General features: G+C 44.1%; 1 long non-coding RNA gene across 1 annotated transcript in view; it reads left to right on the forward strand.

Moving 5' to 3' along the window:
- The window catches only part of LOC309564720, a 626,554-nt gene extending 607,377 nt beyond the window's left edge, over positions 1-19,177 (forward strand). The window contains exon 3 of the long non-coding RNA XR_014225761.1: positions 19,077-19,177. This is a non-coding gene — a long non-coding RNA (uncharacterized lncRNA). The remainder of the gene's footprint in view (positions 1-19,076) is intronic.
- Positions 19,178-23,009: the final 3,832 nt, after the last annotated feature.

Here is a 23,009-nt window from a genome sequence, read left to right on the forward strand (position 1 = left end):
CAATCACTTTTTAATGTCTCAAAAGTGAGACAACAGGGGTCTGTTTAGAATTGAGCTCTGTCATTTCAAAGCCATCATTTCTAGTTTTTAGGGACTCTGTAATGACTGGGATAGTACCAATGGATTGGCAAAAGGCCAATGTGGTGCCTATATTTAAAAAGGGATCAAAGTCTTGACCAAGTAACTATAGACATGTTAGTTTCTATAATAAGAAAGATACTGGAGAGTTTAATAAAATACCTCACAGACCACATAGACCACATAGATGAATTCTTGCTGGAAAAAATTATTTTTAGCAAGCATAGATTCATGATAGACAGAAGTTGATTTTACCACTGTTTAGGTCTTAGAGTCTGTAAGTGCAATATTTTATAATAAATCTTATGATATTGCGCAATGTGCCTTCTTCTCTTTTGTATATAATACCCCATTGTTGCCTGATAGAACTTGGTGGTTAACAAGCGGCACCGAGACAGATTAGATGTCATTTAAGAAGAACTTTGGAGCACTAGAAAACTTTGTGTGATTTTAGCCCTTCTGCTATAGAGCACTAAATATTCTTTATTGAATCTTTTCATGCAATTTCTTTATGAACTTTTTTGCTATTTTATTTATATGAACTGTATGTGGGATTTTGAACACTTGGGACAAATCAATTGTGGTTTGATATTTTTTATGAATTATATGATGTTTTTATGCATATTTTTTCAAGGTTCTTTTTTTACACAAATTTGATTCATTATTTTGCATATTTTTTGTTTGATTCATTTTCACATACTAGGTGTGACATATATTTTGCTTTCACATCAATAATGTATATGCACTATATAAGTAAGGTATATCTATCAGGGTAATATTGTCACATGTTTTCCTGGGTTTATTATAAGACATCTTATCTTTTTTGAATTTTAATTTGGTTTTTATCCCGTATTAAGGGTTGGTTTAGGAGCAGCAGTCTTTTTTACCCTTAGTTACCATCTAGCGCAGGGTTTATATTAGATTTTAAGCTTATGCCAAGCTGAGGCTTCCAAAGTGAGCAAAGTCCTTTCTTGTATTAAGAGAGGTATGGAATCCAGAGAGATAGATACCATATTGTCCCTGTACAAATCATTAGTAAGACCTCATCTGGAATAAGCAGTTCTGTTTTGGGCACTAATTCACAAAAAGCATATTGGGCAACTGGGGAAAGTGCAGAGAAGGGCAACCAAACTGATAAGAGGCATGGAGGAGCTCAGCCACGAGGAACTGAATTCATTCTCTCTTGAGGAGATTGAGGGGGGATATGATCATAATTTATAATTACGGGATACACTCACTCGCTCCAAAGCGGAAGGGGGGGTTGGCTTGCCGCACCTGCTTAAATATCACTGGGCCTGTCACCTCACCTGGATAATTGATTGGCACGCTCATGCTGGCTCTAAGGACTGGGTGTCCTTGGAGTCTGCGGTTTCTACCATCCCCGCGCATCATCTCCCATGGGTGACGCCGTCCAAGACTCCACGCTCAATTCTGGCTCATCCCGTTACGGGTGCAACCCTGCGCCTTTTTCATACGATATGCCGCAAATTGGATCTTTCTCCGAAACTTAGTCCACTGCTACCCCTAAGCGCCTCCCCAGAATTCACACCTGATCTCCCTTTTGTCCCACCCACGGGGCCCACCGTAGACATGCCCTTTCAAGCGCGTCACTTTTTTGTCGACTCTCGCCCTCTTACACTCCATGCCCTTCGCCTCAAATACCCGTCTATCGACTTCCCATTCTACAGCTTTTTACAGGTTAGACGCTTCCTACACAGCGCACAATCGGTGGCGGATTGGACCCGCTCCCTTACCTCTAGGTCTAGATGGGAGAGAGACCTTGGCAAAGACTTCTCTGAGGACGACTGGACGAGAATTTACTATCACATGCACAAGGGTTCCCCGAATGTTCTTGCCCAAGAAACTGGCTACAAACTCTATGCTAAGTGGTACAGAACTCCTGAATTATTGCACAAGTTCTCGGCAGCTAACTCTCCTACATGTTGGAGATGTGGCCTACACCCGGGCTCCCTTTTGCATGTCTGGTGGGAATGCCCTGTCGTCCAGCCGTTCTGGAGGGAGGTACACTCTCTGATTCCCTGAATCACCACCTACACTCCCGACTTTACCCCGGCGCAATATTTGCTCCATCACACGTCCATACCCTATTCCAGTTACAAAAAGTCCCTCACACTACACCTCATCAATGCAGCTAGGATGTGTGTGCCATGTCATTGGCGCTCTACCTCCCCCCCACAGTAGCGGAATGGCTGAAGAGGGTTCAGAGGGTAGCAGAAATGGAGGACACTATTGCGCAGGCTAAGGATACCCACCACAAATATTACAAGACCTGGGCTTCCTGGATACACTTTACAACTCTTCCTGACTTCCAGATACTAACCACTACATCCTAGATGCTAGCTAAGTTCTACCGGATGCGGGATGCTTCAGACATCTTTTCCCGTCGGCCAATGATTACACTTATTTGGTCGAGTCCCTCTCACGGATACCACGGGCCTCATGCCCCCCATCTGAGTATCTCTCTCTTCGCTCTCCCTTTATTCTCTTTCTTCCTATCTAACGTCCTCTCCTCTTGTTTTTCCCCCAACCCTCCTACCACCTCTTTCCTCTCCCTCCAGTTCTCTCCAGACCCGACTCCGCCCACGGGCCGGAACACTTACCTTCACTGACCCCTTATGTGGGTTTCTTCGGAATTACCCACCCCGAGACGGCATACACGCTTTTGATGGGTGCCCCCTATGCCCGGATACAGCATGTTCCCCCCTGGGAGTGTCCGGACATGTGGGAGCAGCCGCCACTGCCCTTGGAGGTGCCTTATCCGTCGCATGCCCAATAGTGGTGGAGTTCGCCATGGGGTTTTTTTTTTTGTTTTTGTTTATGTGTTATCCCCATGGCCCGGCACCAAGAGTACGGGGACCAAGATTGTCCTCACTTTACTAACCGGTCTACACTGCCTGACTTGTGATGATCTTGTACATTCCTGTACTTCACTGTATGATTCTGTCGTGGTTTGTTTACTCAACCTCATTCACGGTGCATACTGTTGCTGTTTATCTTGCTTTTCTTTTTGATGCATTTTGTACTGCCTAAAAATGATGTTCACTTGTTATGTCATACCATTTTACCTCAATAAAATGTTTTAAAAAAAAATAATAATTTATAATTACATAAGTGGTCCATATAGTGAAATTGGAGTTATTCAATTTAAGGTCATCACAGAGGACAAGGGTGCACTCTTTATGTCCACAGCACCCATGTGAATGAGCCCAAGACCTCATTCACACACAGAGCTTAATTGATTAACTTACTATAGTTTTAGCTTTTAGATTTAGCAGGAATTTTGAAAGTTATGTTGTGTTTGTGTCCCCTAATAATGATTTTAGTGTATTTTTAGCAAATAGATTTTTTTGATATTTTCTAGGTAAGAAATTGGTGGTCCCTGTGTGTTTGGCTGTAAGGGGCCCCCATGATTTATAACAGCCGCCCTGCTCTCACCCATGTTCCCTAGAAAACCTTTTGTTTTGTGTTGAACTCTCTCAACTGGTCACATCCTCCAGAGACAAGCAGAGACCCGGTGGCATCTAGCAGTGCTCCTTAGCAGCTAGTGATGCTGGGACATGATGTTTCTAACCCAGTGGTGGCATCACTAAGTGAAGCCAAAGCTACACCTTCAAAACCACTCATTACTCAGGTTATATTAGTGTGATTGTTAGCAGGACATTACTAAAAGTGTGTGTGTGTGTGTGTGTGTGTGTGTGTGTGTGTGTGTGTGTGTGTGTGTGTGTGTGTGTGTGTGAGTGAATGGGGGGTTCTGTTTTTTTTTTCCCCATTTAAAAGGAAAGAGGGACAGAGGGATTACATTTGGAATGAGTAATATGTGGGAACAATGATACACGTGCTGCATATAATATATTACTTCAGACACAAATTTTTGAGTTTGCATAAAGAGACATAAAATCCCAAATAAAACAATGCATCAGTATATAATAAAAAATGGAACAACCCTAAAACGTTAAATGTAAATAGCACAGTGCTGAGTAAGGAACCATATTTAATTAGTAAATTATAGGCATGTGGATGGGAAAATGTGGATGGCTCGTATATTTTGAAACACGTCATGGTTTTGTTGTGACCAGTCAGTAGAAAAATGTGTCCTAATTTCAGTTCCTCTTACAGTATATAAAAAAAAAACCCCATGGCAAGCTATTGAAACAGCCAAAATAAACTCTTGAAAGTTCTGAATTTGTAAAGAAGGCAAACCAAAACAAAAGCAAATATGTCTGGAATCAAAGGTGCTTGTGGCGGGCAGAAGATCCAGTGCCAAGATCCATGCAAGTACCCTTGCCAAAGAATAACAGTCTGCAAAGATCCATGCCAAAACCGTAAGTTGTATAGTCAATCCAATGTACCGCTTAAGATTTGTGTATAGCATTCTATTGTGAATTTCATTGTGTTACAATTTTCTGTTAATCACAGGCATGTTAGTTATTGGTTACAATATCAGTTCTAGCAAGGCATTATAGCAAACTCCCTAAAGTGGTATTAATTCCAAAAACAATAATACACTGCAAGAAATTTTCTAGTTTTAGGCTTTAACCTTTATTCTCACCTAAAGATCTGGCCAGTAACACACTACTTGTCTTAGTGTATCTCCACTCCACTGGAGGACAGTGGGCAGACACCATCAGACAGCAAAGATATTAAGTAGAGGAGAGGAAATTGTCATCAATAGACAGCCTCTCTAGGAGTGGAGCCAATTGTGTGAACAGTCCACTAAACACCCTATTGGTGTGAATTGCCGTACCAGATGGGCTAACGCAAAAATACAATTGTGGGAGAAGTCCAAACAGAAAAAGAAGGTACTTTAAGCAATCTCAATAGATTTACTGGTACAAAAATTATTTTATTAGGGCATGATATTTTTTAGGACATGAAGCAAAATTGCGTGGCATGTCTCTAGCAAGGGCAAAGTTGCACTGGTGAGTCTACGGGAAGAGCTCTGCAAGTCACTGTGACCCCTGTGGTGGGATAACTATCGCACAACATAACTGAACAAGAACTTGCAGCAGACTTGCAGAATGTTTGCAAAAAAAGTTAGTCTGGAGTAATGCAATCTGGAATTGCTGCAATTGTACAACAAACTTGTGTAGACTGGCAAGTCTAGCAATAGCTTAGCAAGTAGTTTTCAAACTTGCAGCTCAGTTGCTTTCTATCTGGGATGTGGGCACTGTTGTTGTACAGAAGTTAATCTACTAATCACCGCTCTCCTGGAAAATTTCCTTTTGGTCAGCCCTGCTGGCTATAGCCTGCAGCATTGATCAGTGTATTCCAACAACAGTAAATCTCCTTGTTGTCAGAATGCAAAGACACAGTGGGAGGATTTGAATGTGCGGATGGGGGAATCGGGTCAGGTTTTTTCATTCAACCACCTGGTTGAACAAACAACTGACTCATCTATGGCCTGCTTTAGACTCAATGAGGGTTGGTTTCATAAGTTTCAATATTTCACCAATTTCATTAGGCTTTAACAGGTTTATTTCACTTGTTACCTGTTGTTTTTCTGTAGTGTATGTACTAAATATTTGTTTGTGTTTCTTCAGCATGTAAACCTCAGGGTCATCACCATCATCAACGTGGAAATCTTAATGTTCGCCAACAAGGTAATGCAGAGAGATTTATGACTGTCTACAGTGTTTAAAATTATTTAAATATCATTTAATCATGGGGGCGTGGATAGCAAGAGCATGTGAGCCAGGGCCGATCCTAGGGTCATAGATGCCTGGGTGCAGAATTACTTATGTCACCCTCACATGGGCGTGGTCATATTACTAATGCCTCCCCTGTTTCTAATGGGACCTGGAGGGGGTCTCTCTAATGGCCTCTGTTAAAGAGTCTGTTAGCAAGAACCCCCACCAGGCCCCATTAGAGACTACAATGGGGTCTAATCATGGGAACTGGAGAGGGGTCTTTCTAACAGAAGCCCTCTCTATGTCCATTAGAGTATCTGTGAGAGCCCCCACCAGACCCCATTAGAGACTACATTGGGGGTCTAATGGATCCTGGAGTATTTTCTCTCGAACAAAGGTCCTCTCAGTGTTCACTTGAGAGACTATGTTAGAAGGAGCCCTCACTAGGCCCCATTAGAGACTACAACAGAGTCTAATGGGACCTGGAGGGGGGGTGGTCTATCTAACAGAGGCTTTCTCTGTGCCTTTTGGAGAGTCTCTGATATAAAGAGTCCCCTCCAGGCCCTATGAGAGACTACATTAGAGGGGCCTGAGGTCTGGCTGCTGGGGCCTGGAGTCTGGCTGCTGGGGTGTGGCTGCTGCAGCCTGGGGCCTGGCTGCTGGCACCGCACGAGGGGGGCGCACTTACATTCAGCCGCATGCTGTCTTCACTTCTGAGCTTGGGAAGGCTTCAGGTATATGACTGTAGCGAGCGGCGCCTGTACAGAATGGTTACGTCGACAGGAGCGGCTGGGGTTTTCTGGCACATGCAGTGAGCAATAGAGTCTCGGGCAAGTCTTGCGATACTTGTGCACAGCCAGCCGAGCGTGCAATGTGTGAGCCCACTGAGGGAAGCAGTGTTTGCTCCATTGTGTGTTGTGCTCGCTTGTTTCCTGTTAGTTACAAATAAATGTAGAGTGCTGATTTTGAGGAGGGTAGCTGTGCTGCACATAAGTCTGGGGGGATGTTTGGACTGCTTTTGTTAGTTACATAAAGTAATGGTTACCTGATCAGGACCAAATCCTGGGTGGGTGCACTCCATTATATAATACTGTCCTCCCTGCACCTGGAGACTCATCACCCGTCATATATGACACTGCTCTCGGTGCACCCTCAGACTCATCATAAGTCATATATGACACTGTACCCCCTGTATAGCCTCTGGTAGGCTCCCTCCCTGTCATTATGATGACACGTAAAGGACAGGAGGATGCCGCGGCCTTGGCAGCTCCAGAAATCCAAGATGGTGCCCAGCAGCAGTGGATCTCACATGGAGGAGGGGAGAAGCACAGAGGAACCGTGAGTGGCACTCCTAAACCCCCTAAACAGCTGGAAAAAGACGCCCCTAAAGGACATCCTTTATTATGCCCAAAATACAGCGTCTATGGGGCAGACAGCTCGGGAGGAGTGTGCGTCCCCCTCCTCCTCAGATCTTGTGCAGTACACAGATGCCGCCATGTGTGGGGAGAAAGAACTCCTGGAAGGTATACTGACACTAACCCCTGATCAGGGAGAGATGGGTGCTGAGGACACTTCACAACCCCCCCTTAATGATATACTGCATGCTGTGCATAAGTGCATAGCCTCAGTGGATGATTTAAAGAAACAATTTTGGGGTCTGTGTGAGGAAGTCTCTCTCCTTCGTCAAGATCTGCAAAAGATTAGGGAACGCACCACTGTGGCTGAGGGCAGAATTAGCGATATAGAAAATCAAATCCCACCCTTCGCCCTAGGCGCAAATTTACTGCTGCCAACGGCAAAACTGATGACATTGAAAACCATCTTCATCGCAACAACGTGCGTATTGTAGGGCTCCCTGAAAAGGTCAAGGAATCCCACTACTTTTATTGAGAACTGGCTGCTGGAAATCTTTGGCAAGGAGGTCTTTATCTCTCTCTTGCAGTGGAAAGGGCACACCACACTCCACCAAGGCCTTTACCCCCCGGAAATCAGCCCCGGTTCATTTTTGCCCGTATGATGAATTACAGGGATAATGAGTTTATATTGCAGCTTGCCAGAGAAGAAGCAAACATCCAATATAACCAAGTGCGGGTTTCCTTCTATCTGGATTTCTCAGCGGAGGTGCAACGCAGAAGAGCTAAATTCCAAGATGTGAAAAAAGGCTATTACGCCTTCAACTTCCATACGCCATGCTGTACCCTACGAGGTTGAGAGTCACTGCGAGGGGCATAACCAATTTCTTTGAAAATGCTCATGATGCTGCTTCATAGTTGGATCAAAATAAACAGAGCCTACAACACTGTCGTGCAGGAGGAGATGAAGGTTGGCACACCCTTTTTTATTTCTTGCTAAGTTTTTGTCCACTTTCTCTTGGAGATCGTTTTTTGTTTTGTTTTGGTTTTTGACGGGAGGGCCGTTTACTAGATCTACAAAAGTGTCCTAGGCCTATACAATAGTTTACTGAGCAGTTTTCATGAGGGGCCGTGGCCTCCCTGCTGTTCAAACTTTTCACTCAACTAAGTTTGTCCTGTTGACACAATCAGGTATTGGGACCCTAGTCTGTATGGCAGGGCTTCGAATTCGCTATCAGCGCAAGATTTGTGACTTGGGGCTTCCTTGAGCCAGTTCTTCTGTTTGATGCATATATTTGTTGTCTGGTGGTCTACTGTTTTCCACATACACCAGCCGCTATACCTATCTTTGACAGGGAGGGGGGGGGGGGCTATCTAATGTCCTCTGGGGGATTAAGCTGTCTCTGTTAATATACCCTGGCCTAAATACCGGCCTTGACCTTTGATTGGGGAATTACCAGTATACATACTAATATGATAGTATGTTTATTTTACTATGGCTGATGTTCCTCTGATATTGTGGAATGTAAGGGGTGTTCATGATTCTTTGAAAAGGTCCATGATCTCTGCCTGTATTAGACATTTTTAACCTGCTATAATATGCCTCCAGGAAACTCACCTTACCCCTGACTTTGTCTCCTGCTTTCAGTATTCCTGGCTTTTGGGGAGCTACCATTTCACACATACAGCTTACTCCTGCAAGGAAAGTATCCTGATTCATGGGGCCCTGGCCTTTCGGGAACTGGGCTCTAGGGTGGACCTGGATGGCAAATTTATTTTCCTATACTGTCAACTGTATACTATCACTGTTGCGCTGGGTTTTGTATATATGCTGCCTCCCTTTTCAGGGGAGGGGTTAAAGGAACTGCTGTCGTACCTGGCTGACAAACCGGACACCCCGGTACTCATCCTTGGGGACTTTAATTGCTACCTGGACCCGCAATTAGATTGACACCCACCTATTTTGCGGCCTGGGGGGGGGGGGGGGGAGGACCACAGCGCTAGGGAAATTGATATTGGAGCAGGGTTGGACTAGGTTATGGTGGTTTAGATACCCCCTGGATAAACAATTTTCTTGCTTCTCTAAAACACATGGGTCGTTATCAAGGCTTGACCATTGTCTGGGTAATATTTCTAGTATTCCTTGGGAATACTTACCGTGGGGAGTATCTGACCATTCCCCTCTCATGGTGTGGTTACAAGCTCAGCTCCCCTCATCACTCCCCAGGGCCCCTTGGAAGCTGAACGCCTTCCGGCTGCAAATTTTTCCCTCCCATGGTAGAGTAGTTACACAGATACAGCATTTTTTTAATCTAACCTCATGCCTGGGAATGAGCTGACGTGCTGGGAGGCCTTTAAGGCTTACCTTTGGGGAGTTTTTATAGTGGAAATAAATGCCATAAAGCAATCTTCCGCTGAATTTATATTACAGGTTGAAAGCCAGGTGTGACAGCTAGAGTTGCTCTATGTGACTTCCTCACAGGATTGCGTGAGGGAGGCATGGATGTCGGCCCAGGATTTGCTGGACAGGCTGAGAGCCTCCACTGTGGAACGTAAACGGTTCTTTTCAAAAATAGCGTTTAACGAGGAAGGGGAGAACACAGGCCATTTATTGGCTAGGATACCTTTCTCACACCAGGCTTCTCCTGCTATAGGTGTACTTCGTGCTCCAGACGGCTATATCTTAAATCGCCCTGACCTCATTGCAGCTGAGTTATACAGGTACTACGAATACCTTTACCAATTGCAGTGTCACTATTCCCTAGATGAATTGCATGCTTACTTGTATGAGGTAACACTCCACACTATCTCAGGCTCAAGGCTCCAAACTTTACTCCCTGCTGACCTTGGACAAGGTGCAGAGGGATGCCGCCTCCTTCCCGGGATCCAATGCCCCCGGTGATGATGGTATCCCTGTTGAGGTGTACACTAGATATGTGGAATGTATTTTACCACACCACCAAAAAGTCAGTATCTCACAAAATTGAGTACACCCCTCACATTTTTGTAAATATTTTATTATATATTTTCATGTGACAATACTGAAGAAATGACACTTTGCTACAATGTAAAGTAGTGAGTGTACAGCTTGTATAACAGTGTAAATTTGCTGTCCCCTCAAAATAACTCACACAGCCATTAATGTCTAAACCGCTGGCAACAAAAGTGAGTACACCCCTAAGTAAAAATGTCACAACTGGGTCCAATTAACCATTTTCCCTCCCCGGTGTCATGTGACTAGTTAGTGTTACATGGTCTAGGGTGTGTATTGGAAGCAGGTGTGTTAAATTTGGTGTTATCGCTCTCACTCTCTCATATTGGTCACTGGAAGTTCAACATCTCACATCATGGCAAAGAACGCTCTGAGGATTTGAAAATAAGAATTGTTGCTCTACATAAAGATGCCCTAGGCTATAAGAAGATTGCCAAAACCCTGAAACTGAGCTGCAGCATGGTGGCCAAGACCATACAGCGGTTTAACAGGACAGGTTCCACTCAGAACAGGCCTCGCCATGGTTGACCAAAGAAGTTGATTGCACGTACTCAGCGTCATATCCAGAGGTTGTCTTTGGGAAATAGACGTATGAGTGCTGCCAGCATTGCTGCAGAGGTTGAAAGGGTGGGGGTCAGCCTGTCAGTGGTCAGACCATACGCCGCACACTGCATCAAATTGGTCTGCATAACTGTCACCCAGAAGGAAGCCTCTTCTAAAGATGATGCAAAAAAAGCCCGCAAACAGTTTGCTGAAGACAAGCAGACTAAGGACATGGATTACTGGAACCATGTCCTGTGATCTGATGAGACCAAGATAAACTTATTTGGTTCAGATGGTGTAAAGCGTGTGTGGCAGCAGCCAGGTGAAGAGTACAAAGACAAGTGTGTCTTGCCTATGGTCAAGCATGGTAGTGGGAGTGTCATGGTCTGGGGCTACATGAGTGCTGCGGCACTGGGGAGTTACAGTTCATTGAGGGAACCTTGAATGCCAAAATGTATTATGACATACTGAAGCAGAGCATGATCCCCTCACTTTGGAGACTGGGCCGCAGGGCAGTATTCCAACATGATAACGACCCCAAACACACCTCCAAGATGACCACTGCCTTGCTAACGAAGCTGAGGGTAAAGTTGATGGACTGGGCAAGCATGTCTCCAGACCTAAACCCTATTGACCATCTGTGGGGCATCCTCAAAGGGTGGAGGTGGTGGTGGAGCGCAAGGTCTCTGACATCCACCAGCTCTGTGATGTCATCATGGAGGAATGGAAGAGCACTCTGGTGAAGCTCTGGTGAACTCCATGCCCAGGAGGGTTAAGGTAGCGCTGGAAAATAATGGTGGCCACCCACAATATTGACACTTTGGGCCCAATTTGGACATTTGGACTTGGACTTAGGGGTGTTTACGCTTTTGTTACCAGCGGTTTGGACATTAATGGCTGTGTGTTGAGTTTTTTGAGGGGACAGCAAATTTACACTGTTATACAAGCTGTACACTCACTACTTTACATTGTAGCAAAGTGTCACTTCTTCAGTGTTGTCACATGAAAAGATATAATAAAATATTTACAAAAATGTTGTCACAGGGCTTACCTTTGTTGGAGTCTGTAACGCAGAGATGTACGCTCACCCTTGCAGAAATCCATAGTCCAAGGTGACCAGGTAAGAATGCCACCTGGGTTGTGAATTTGTGCATGGGGGCTTGGCAGGGATGGTGCTCCAATAGGCAGGACCGGCAGGAATACAATGGGAAGGGAAGTCCAGGAATAACAGAAGTCACTGGATGACACGAGTCCAGATAAGGATCACAGGAACAACAAGGTAAGGATGGAAGCCAGAGTCAGTCTGGAACACACGCTTGGGAAACAGGAACACAGGAACAATGTCTGTCAACAGGAACAAGGTCTGGAACATAGATCAGCAACACAGGAACAAGCTCTAGGTGAGATGCAGTGTTATATAGCTTGCTTAATTGAGCAATTAGCTTCAGGTGGTCAATGAGAGACAAGAACACACTCAGGTGAAGTCCAGCCCCCTAGTGCTGCAGGCAATACCAGATTAACAAGACTGGATCCATATGAGCTGAAGTGTGGCTCAGAGGCAGGTTAACAGGACAGAATGTCAAAGTACACAGGTTCAAATCCCATGTCAGGTAGTTAACAGCGGCCACGCCTGACCGTCTGAAAGCCACGGTGAGAACTGTGACAGTACCCCCCTTTAAAGACACCCTCCAGAGAGAAACAGGTTCTTTGCCGAGGTCTTTTTCAGGATAGGCATTCGCAGCTTTTAACACTTCCTCAAACAACTTCAGGTCCTCCTTACGTACCACAGTGCCATTAGAAGCATATGTGCAGTCAGGTGAAAGAACTTCGTTGTCAGGGCAGGAAGTAATGAAGGTGTTTGCTAGAACAGGAGTTTCTTTAGAAAGAGGTGCAGACGTTACTGGAGCTGGAGGAGGGACTTCCACAGGGGTATTGATTTCAACGATTGCCATAGTCTGGGTGCCCTTTTCAGACACAGAACGGAGACAGGGCTGGCAGCAACCTTGGCAGTTTCCAGGCTGTGTTTCTGGGAAGACAGGACAGATCTGCATGGTATCCACTGGGAGAGCCTTAGGCCTGGATGGACGAGTTGGGCAAAATGTGATAAAATGTCCCCTCTCTCCACAATAGAAACAAAGGCCACAGTTTCTCCTACGGTCTCTTTCTTTGGAAGACAGCCTGGTGCGCACGGCGCCAATCTCCATGGGCTCCTCTTTAACCTCTGGAGGATCAAGGCATACTGGATTAGTGTCAGGGTGACAAGGCCGGCTGGTGCAGGCAGGCTTGTACTGTGACCAGGCAGAGTCATATTGGTATGGGTTTGCTTTTTCTCTAGGTACTCGAGGTCTGCGGGAACCGGGAGCAGGCTTGGAAGTAGCTTTCTGGAAGGTAAGGCACTGAGAGTCCATAGCAGTTAAAAATGACTGCATTGTCCAAGATAGGACTTTTCTCCTGCAGCATTTGGTATGCCCATGTCTTCATCCTTCCGGAAAGCAGATTAATAGCGGAATGAACCTTGATAAAGTCACTGTAATAGGTCCTGGGCTGAAGGACAAACAGGAGCTCACAATCCATCCGGAAGGTTGTAAATGAGGAATGGGAACCATCAAATCTGTCAGGTAACAGGACATAGGGTTCTGGATGTGCAGGTGTCAGGGCTGGGTGCACGGTGCCTTTAAGTATCAGCACTTCTTCTGCAATTCAGCCACAGTCTGGGCCAGGCTGGACACCTGCTGGGTGAGCTGCTTGCACATCTCTGCGGACTCCATATGGTCAGTTCATTATGTCACGAGGCTTACCTTTGTCGGAGTCTGTAACGCAGAGATGTACGCTCACCCTTGCAGATATCCACAGTCCAAGGTGACCAGGTAAGAAAGCCACCTGGGCTGTGAATTTGTGCACGGGGGCTTGGCAGGGACGGTGCTCTAATAGGCAGGACCAGCAGGAATACAATGGGAAGGGAAGTCCAGGAATAACAGAAGTCACTGGATGACACGAGTCCGGATAAGGATCACAGGAACAACAAGGTAAGGATGGAAGCCGGAGTCAGTCTGGAACACATGCTTGGGAAACAGGAACACAGGAACAATGTCTGTCAACAGGAACAAGGTCTGGAACATAGATCAGGAACAAGGAAGGATCAGCAATGAACTGACATGGCTCTAGGCGAGATGCAGTGTTATATAGCTTGCTTAATTGAGAAATTAGCTTCAGGTGGTCAATGAGAGACAAGAACACACTCAGGTGAAGTCCAGCCCCCTAGTGCTGCCGGCAATACCATATTAACAAGACTGGATCCATACGAGCTGAAGTGTGGCTCAGAGGCAGGTTAACAGGACAGAATGTCAAAGTACACAGGTTCAAATCCCATGTCAGGTAGTTAACGGCGGCCACGCCTGACCGTCTGAAAGCCACGGTGAGAACTGTGACAAATGTGAGGGGTGTACTCACTTTTGTGAGATGCTTTATGTCCAGGGCTAATATTATTCTGCTTCTGAAAAGGGGTAAGGACCCATTGGATCCAGGTTCCTACAGACCAATATCTTTATTGCAGAGTGATGTTAAAATCCTGGCAAAGATACTTGCCCAACGACTTAATGAGGTAATTCTGTCCATTATACATGCAGATCAAGCGGATTTTATGCCCCACAAGTCCACATCCTTAAATCTCTGGAGGTTTTTTCTTAATATGCAAACACCCACTGACAAAGGACGCTACTATCACTGAACGCTAATAAAGCGTTCCATAGTGTAGAATGGAAGTATTAATGGGCAGTGCTGACCAAATTTGGCTTTGGAGAGAGGTTTATCTTGTGGGTGCAGCTTCTGTACAATGCTCCCTAGGCCACTTTAAGATATGCTGATAGGGTTCCTCATGTCTTTAAGCTGGGACGGGGTACTCGACAGGGGTGTCTCCTTTCCCCCTTGCTGTTTGTGGTTGCCATAGAGCCATTGGCTGCCCTGGTACATGTCAATCCACTGATTTCTGGATTCCGCTATGAAGCTCATGTTGTACGCGGAAGACATGCTGCTCTTTCTGGGTGACACTGATGTGTCTCTGGAGGCTGTCATGGCTATGATTTCCAGATTTGGACATTTCTCTAGCCTCACCATAAAATGGATGAAATCTGTGCTTTTTCTATTGAAGGGCGGGGAGGGCCAGATAGCCTCAACCACCTGTCCCATCCCCACCATATCCTCATTTAAATACCTGTGGGTACATGTTACCACTAATCTGCTTGATTATTGTCACTCTAACATACACCCCTTATTGTCCAGATTTAGGGAAACGTTCATTACTTGGAGTATGTTACGGCTATCTGTAGCCGGTAGAACCAACCTAATAAAGATGATTCCAATGCCCCAACTGCTCTATCCATTGCATAATTTGCCTGTGGTGATTCCTTTGAAAACATTCAGAATAGTTAATACAAATTTCAGATCCCTGATTATGAATAATCGAGTACCTAGAATTAAATTAGAGCAACTACAGAATCATAAGGATCAGGGGGGCCTGGCATTACCTAATCCCTGGCTATATTATGTGGCGGCTCAGTTACAGCACCTTGTAGGCATGTTTTTTGCACCTTCCACTAGCCCTGCTGTCTTACCATCATCAGTGGCTTTCCTTTTGCTGCATTGTACTGGTGCATACTCCATCCCAGAAGGCCTGAAAGCAGATCTATTTGCCAAACCACGTAGACAGTTTCCTTCATATAATCTCTTATATAAAATTTGGTGGAAATCAAGGCAGCTGCAGCGGGTGGTGGGATTCACTGCATATAGCTCAATCTGGGATAACAGATCTTATAAGGAATTGGGCAAAATGACCCAGGGTGATAGATCAAGGAGTTTCAAGTTAACTCATTTGACTCCTGTTTTTCAGAATGGGATGCGACTACCTTTTTCGGCCATCCAGGAGAAGTTATTCTTCCCCTCGCATATGAAATTCTACTACCTTCAATTACAGCATGCCGTTAGGGTGCAGGGAACAGGGGATGTGTGGATCCTATCGCCAACCCCTATCTTGCATTTAATTTCCTCTGTCACTTATGAGAATGGTCTTATTTCTCAGTGTTATAGTATTGTTTTTGAGTACATATTTTGAGGGCTACCCCTTCAAGGCCCAAGGGCAATGGGAGGAAGACTTGACTCAACTTTCTGGAGACCAAAAAATTTGCAGGCGGTGGTTATTAGCTTCCTAATCTCTTCACAAAAACTATATCAGCTCTATATAATCTTAAGATCCCATTACATTCCGGCTCGTCTCCATAGCATGGGTGTACTGGCCAACTCTATTTGCTACAGGACAGGGGTGATCCTATCCATCTTTTCTGGCGGTTCCCCAAATTACACCATTTCTGGTTGACAGTTATAGGCACCTTTAATAGGGTGTTCCAAACACATTTACCCTTGGAGCCTAAGTGTAGTCTACTGGAAATCCAGAGTGATAACATTCCTGAGAGACCCATAAGGGTGGCATTTAATCGTGCCTTTTTCCAGGCTCGGAAGTTGATTCTTCTATTCTGGAAGTAATCTGATCCTCTTCACATCAGCTATGAATAACACACATGGGAAATACACAAATATGTATATTAATATAGGGGTTGTCCTGGAAAATTTGAAAAATTATGGGCACCTTGGCTAGCTACCCTGGGTCTAAGTCCGCATGAACTTGTACAGACATGGCTTTTACTGTACCCTGGTCGCCCAAAATGATCCCCATATGCACTTCAACACACCTTGAGGCTAGTTATATTGATCTAAAAGGTTATACCCAGTTTACACTTAATTGCAGGCTGGAAGGTGTTTTTAATGTACCTCTTGATGACATATTGCCCCCTTATTTTGTTTTATTTCTTTTCTCTATATCGTGGCTGGATGTAATGCTGGGGTGGAAATTGCTGTATTTTCCCTATTAAGTGCTGTATTTTTCCATATTACAATGTTTTGAATTGATCGGAATACTGACGGACTATATTTATTTGTACTGAACCTTGTCTTTCTTATATGCAAAAAGGACCTGTTTGATTAAAAAAATATATCATTTAATCCTACTATTTATTATTAGAAGAGTGAATTCCAAATGCTGCTGATTTGTCCTTTGACCACAATGTAGCATGTTTCATTCCAAGAATCCTGTTTTAGGAGGTAAAAGCTTTTCAGTGAGCAACTGAATGGATACATCTATACGTAAATAAAGGTTTAACAACTTCTATACCAGGCACTTTCACCCCCTTCCTATCCATGCCAATTTTCAGCATTCAACGCTGACAAATTTGGAATAGCAATTACTCAGTCATGCAACACTGTACCCAGGGCCGGTGCTTCCACTAGGCAAACTAGGCAGCCGCCTAGGGCGCATTGCCACCTAGGGGCCCAGCCATGAATCAGCACTCTCTCTCCATCATGAATGATTATTGTGAGCTGAGGGGAGAGGTGGTGGTAGGGGAGGAAGAAGGAACAGAGAAAGATGCCAGGTGTCTTGGGCAGTGGCGGAACTATCAGGCCCTGGCTTTCCACCACTGTTGGAGGGGCCCCAAGAGGCAGGAATGGAGCCCACCAGAGTGCTGCCTGCATGATGATCCTCTTCAGCTGGAGCTGAATGGCCTTAACCCCAGGCAGGAAGTGACTCTCTGCACTGAGCTGGTAGGCAGCCGTTCATTTCCCTGGGTTGGTATTAAGCAGGGAGCAGAGGAGAGCTGACCCTGAGCCGGAGCTCGGCACTGGAGGGGGGAACCTTTACTGGGGCAGAAACGACGAGGCACCGGAATGGCCTGAGGAGGTTGGTGATGAAGGACATGCGGAGCTCTCTGACTGCTGCTTTTCCCTCCACCAGGAGCCGGTTGGAGCTGTGGTGATCACTGTGGTCCAGGAGAGGAGCGTCCTGGGAGAAGGAATCAGCAGGATCACTGTGAAGGAGGGCAGAGTGGGGTCCACTCTCTTCATACCGCCCAGCTAGTGTCCCCAGAACAGGGGATCGGGGTCCCTGTGTGTTACATGGAGCATCCCTGGTATGAAAGAGAATTGGGTTCACCAGGTGTGCCATGGGGAATCAGAGTCACCAGGTGTGACATGGAGGATAGGGGTCACCGGGTGTAACAGGAGTTCGGGGTCACCAGGTGTGCCATGAGGAATTTGGGTCCCTGGGTGTGCCATGGGGGATTGGGGTCCCCAAGTGTGACACAGAGGAACATCAGGGTCCCCAGGTGTGACATGGAGGAACATCAGGGTCCCCAACTGTGACATGGAAAAACATCAGGGTCTGACATAGAGGAACATTGGGGTCACTGAGTATGACAGCATGACATGGAGGAACACAGGGGTCCCTGGGTGTGACATGGAGGAACATCAGGGTCAGTGGGTATGACAGCATGACATGGAAGAATATTGGGGTCCAAGGGTGTGACATGGAAAAACATCAAAGTCCCTGGGTGTGACATGGAGAGACATTAGGGTCCCCGGGTGTGACATGGAGGAATATGGGGGGTCACTGGGTATGAAAGCATAACATGGAGGAACCATCGGATCAGGGTGACTGGGTATGACATGGAGGAGTTTTTAACCCCTTCCCTTTTTTTTTTTTTTTGGGGGGGGGTGCAAGTAGCTGGTCTTGCCTAGGGCGTAAAATAGTCTAGCACCGGCCCTGACTGTACCCACATTCATTTTTTTATCTTTTTTTTTTTTTTTTTAGACATATTTAGCATTTTGTGGTATTTAATTCCCACTCCGGGGGGGGGGGGGGTTTACTAAATAGACTAAAAAAAAGACCAGAAATTTGAAAAAAAAAGAAAACAATTTTTAGTTTCCGTTATAACATTTTGCAAAAAGTTAAATTTTCTTCTTCACTGATGTGCGCTGATGAGGCTGCACTGATAGGCACTGATGTGTACTGATGAGGCTTTACTGATGGACGCTGATCTGATGAGGCTGCACTGATGGGCACTGATGAGGAGACTCTGCCGAGGATGCGCTGAAGGACACTGATTATCAGTGTAAATAATGTACTCAATGTGCCCCTCACAGATCGGCTCTCCTTTCCTCACATGCTGTCTCTGTGTGAGGAAAGGAGGCCTGATAATCGGCAAGTCTGTTTATATTGTGACAGCTGTAATTGAAAACAGCTGATCACATGATAAAGGGCCACTGTGATAGGCCCTTTACCCCAAACTGTAATCTTCTGTGTCAAAGGCGCACAGTGGTCACAGGGCGCGAGGTAGGCGCACTCGTGGGAGGACATCCAGGGACCTCCTCCTCACAGAACTGGAGAGCTGCGCTGTAGCTGTATGTTGGCTATAGCCTGTGCAGTAGGTGGTTAATAAAGGTCTTGGAAATTTCAGGTGCCATCCAAATTTAAATAAGGCTGTTGGATTTAAAAAGAAAATGTTGGCTGTACCCAAATTATAAAAATATATTCTGTACTTTAGGTAATACATTACTAATATATTATTTCTTTCTTGGCAGATCCATGCAACCCCTGCAATCCTTGTGTTGTCCCAGTCTCCTGCTGTCCTGATCCCTGTGATCCTTGCCAGGGCCAAGGAAGTTTTTGCTGTGATTAATGAAGAAGAGATCACGTGTACCTAAAACCCAATTACTTCTCTGCAAAACCAACACCACCCATCCTATTTTATTCAATTTAAACCAGCATCTTTTTTATTGCTTGTTAATGCACCTTAACCAATAAAAATCTTTACTGCTTTTTGCAATGTATCACTTGCTCTAAATATAATTGAGTCATTTTTTTTAATGTGCTTTGATGGGGTAATAAACTATTGAGAAATAGAAATCTTTAAATTTACACATTTAATATTTTACACAATGCAGCAGTTTAAAATGTTAATTTCCCTTATATTATTCAGGTAAAGTTTTACATGCTTTTCAGTGCAGTAAAAGGTTTCTACTTGATATTATAGTTTAATGTATGTGGCATTGTGTTTTTTTAGTTATAACATTCTAGCACAAATAGGTTTTAGGTTTTTGAACATAAATTAAATCTGCTGTTAGTCTGAAAGGGGTCAGCAGACCGTGGCAGGAAATTTGCTTTGTAGTAGAATTGTAGAGCATACAATACAGTGGAGCATGGAACAGAGTGGAGTATAGAATGTAGAACACATAGGATACATTAGAGATGTGGAGTATACAAGTTATCACAGATGTGTGAAGTATGTAGTGTACAGTGCAGTATACAATGGGGACATGTGTGGAATGTATAGTGTTTAGCAACATGAATGAATGGCTAGAAAGTTTTAAAACAGTATAATATATAAATATGGCATACATGCACTACTAGAATGCCATGTAGAAGGTCAGAAAGATCTAAAAACAACGTACAAATCCATCTAGGACACTGCCCTCAGATATATCACTAACCTCATCTCGAGATACACTATATTGTCAAAAGTATTAGACACGCACATGAACTTTAATAGAACCCCAGTCTTAGTCTTAGTTTATATAAAAAATATACAGAGTATATTCCTCGCGCCAAGGGACTAGAATGGAATAAAGGGTACTAATACCTATGTGCCTAAAAATGGATGTAGATGGATGAATATGCAGCTGCTGTACAATAAAGATATGCTGAGAGATGAATGGTCTTATGGAAAGACCAAATACAGCGCTTGCTAATAGATAGCTAGTGGATAGCGTTATCCTTACCAGTCTCTATGGTAAGTGTATAGTATCAATCAAACATTGTGTATCAAATAAATTAATAAATAAATAAATAAATAGATAAGTATACATATAAATCATCAAAACCTCCCAGTAGGTAATTAGATAGGTGCAATATAGTGCATATGTGACTGGTGAGTAAAAACTATATATAAAAGGCAAGTACAATCAACAATAATTAAAATAAATGAATAATAAATAGTCCAGAATAAATGGTGACTTTAGTGCTCAAGAATTTTTATAGAGTCCTTAGTGAAGGTGAGTCTTCAAATTCGAAGGTGCAAAGTGCTCAGGCGTGATTGGCCATATCATCGGTTTCTTGCCAGTATCAGTAAGTAGATTGGATCACTTACCGGATCTAGTGGGTCCTATATGCCATATGGTATTAGAACCATTCGCACTTAGAAAGCCCCCTGGGCTCAATAGGTGTTCCTATGAAAGGAAAAAGAAGGCTCCAAATACTGTAGAAGTATTAAGTATGAAATATTTATTTCCCATAAATCGGGTAAAATTTGCATAAAACAATCACTGGTGGTTTAGCGGTGCGGGCTGCTCATCTTCCTCGCAGAGTGGCGGGCTGGCTTCCGGCTTGCGTTCCACCTAGACGTTATAGAGATATCACTAACCTCATCTCGAGATACACTATATTGTCAAAAGTATTAGACACCTACCTTCACACGCACATGAACTTTAATAGCACCCCAGTCTTAGTCTTAGTTTAGTATTGAGTTTGTCCACCCTTTGCAGGTATAACAGCCTCAACTCATCTGGGAGGGGTGTCCACAAGGTTTAGGAGTGTGTCTATGGGAATGTTTGACCATTCCTCTAGAAGCACATTTGTGAGGTCAGACATTGATGTTGGAGAGAAGGTCTGGTTCGCAGTCTCTGCTCTAATTCATCTGAAAGGGGGAGGCCATTTTGGATTTGGTATTCACAAATGGGGATTCGGTATATGATGTCATTGTAGGCGAAACCTTGGGATCTAGTGATCACCAGTCAGTGTGGTTTAATATAAGAACTGTGAAAGAGTCAAACCACACAAAAACAAAAGTTTTAGATTTTAGAAAAACAGACTTTTCAAAAATGAAATTAGTCATAAATGAGTACTTATCAGACTGGAACGGATTACATGGAGTCCAGGAGAAATGGGACTACTTAAAAGGTGCATTATTGAAGGCAACAGAAAATTGCATTAGACTTGTCAGTAAAAGCAAAAAAAGGAAGAGACCACTGTGGTACTCAGCAGAAGTGGCCCAAATCATTAAAAATAAAAAGCTAGCATTTTGTAATTATAAAAAAACCCAGAGCAATGAAGATAAGGAAATCTACAAGATTAGGCAGAAAGAGGCCAAGCAAGTTATAAGAACTTCTAAAGCGCAGGCAGAAGAAAAACTAGCTCAGTCTATGAAAAAGGGGGATAAGACATTCTTCAGATATATAAATGAAAAAAGGAAATTAAAACAAGGAATAACTAAATTAAAAACAAAGGACGGAAGGTATGTAGAAGAGAATAAAGGGCTAGCCGACTGCCTTAATGAATACTTCTGTTCAGTTTTTACAGAAGAATAAGAAGGAAAAGGACCTCCACTTGAAAGGATGACTAATGAATCGTTTGATGCATGTGTCTTTACAGAGGAAGACGTTCTAAGATTGCTGTCTAAAGTGAAGACAAATAAGTCACAGGGTCCTAATGAGATACACCCAAAATTGTTAAAAGAGCTTAGTGGTGAGCTGGCAAAACCATTAACAGATTTATTTAACCAATCATTAGTAACAGGAGTCGTCCCGGAAGATTGGAAATTGGCAAATGTCGTGCCCATTCACAAGAAAGGTAGTAGGGAGGAATCGAGCAACTATAGACCAGTGAGTCTGACATCAATAGTAGGCAAATTAATGGAAACCCTATTAAAGGATAGAATTGTGGAACATCTTAAATCCCATGGATTGCAAGATGAAAAACAACATGGGTTTACTTCAGGGAGATCACGTCAAACAAATCTTATAGATTTTTTTGACTGGGTGACTAAAATAATAGACGGTGGAGGTGCAGTAGACATTGCATATCTAGATTTTAGTAAGGCTTTTGACACTGTCCCACATAGAAGACTTATCAATAAACTACAGTCATTGAGCATGGACTCCCATATTGTTGAGTGGATTAGGCAGTGGCTGAGTGACAGACAACAGAGGGTTGTAGTCAATGGAGAACATTCAGAACAAGGTCATGTTACCAGTGGGGTACCTCAGGGATCTGTACTGGGACCAATTTTGTTTAATATCTTCATAAGTGATATTGCAAAAGGCCTCGATGGTAAGGTTTGTCTTTTTGCTGATGACACAAAGATATGTAACAGGGTTGATCTTCCTGGAGGGAAACGCCAAATGGAAAAGGATTTAGGAAAACTAGAAGAATGGTCAGAACTCTGGCAACTGAAATTTAATGTGGATAAGTGCAAGATAATGCACCTGGGGCGTAAAAACCCAAGGGCAGAATATAGAATATTTGACACAGTCCTGACCTCAGTATCTGAGGAAAGGGATTTAGGAGTAATTATTTCAGAAGACTTAAAGGTGGGAGGACAATGTAATAGAGCAGCACGAAATGCCAGCAGAATGCTTGGATGTATAGGGAGAGGTATAAGCAGTAGAAAGAGAGAAGTGCTTATGCCGCTGTACAGAACACTAGTGAGACCTCACTTGGAGTATTGTGCGCAGTACTGG

This window comes from Pelophylax lessonae (assembly GCF_965119305.1).
Source record: "Pelophylax lessonae genome assembly, chromosome: 9".
In the NCBI taxonomy this organism is placed as follows: domain Eukaryota; kingdom Metazoa; phylum Chordata; class Amphibia; order Anura; family Ranidae; genus Pelophylax; species Pelophylax lessonae.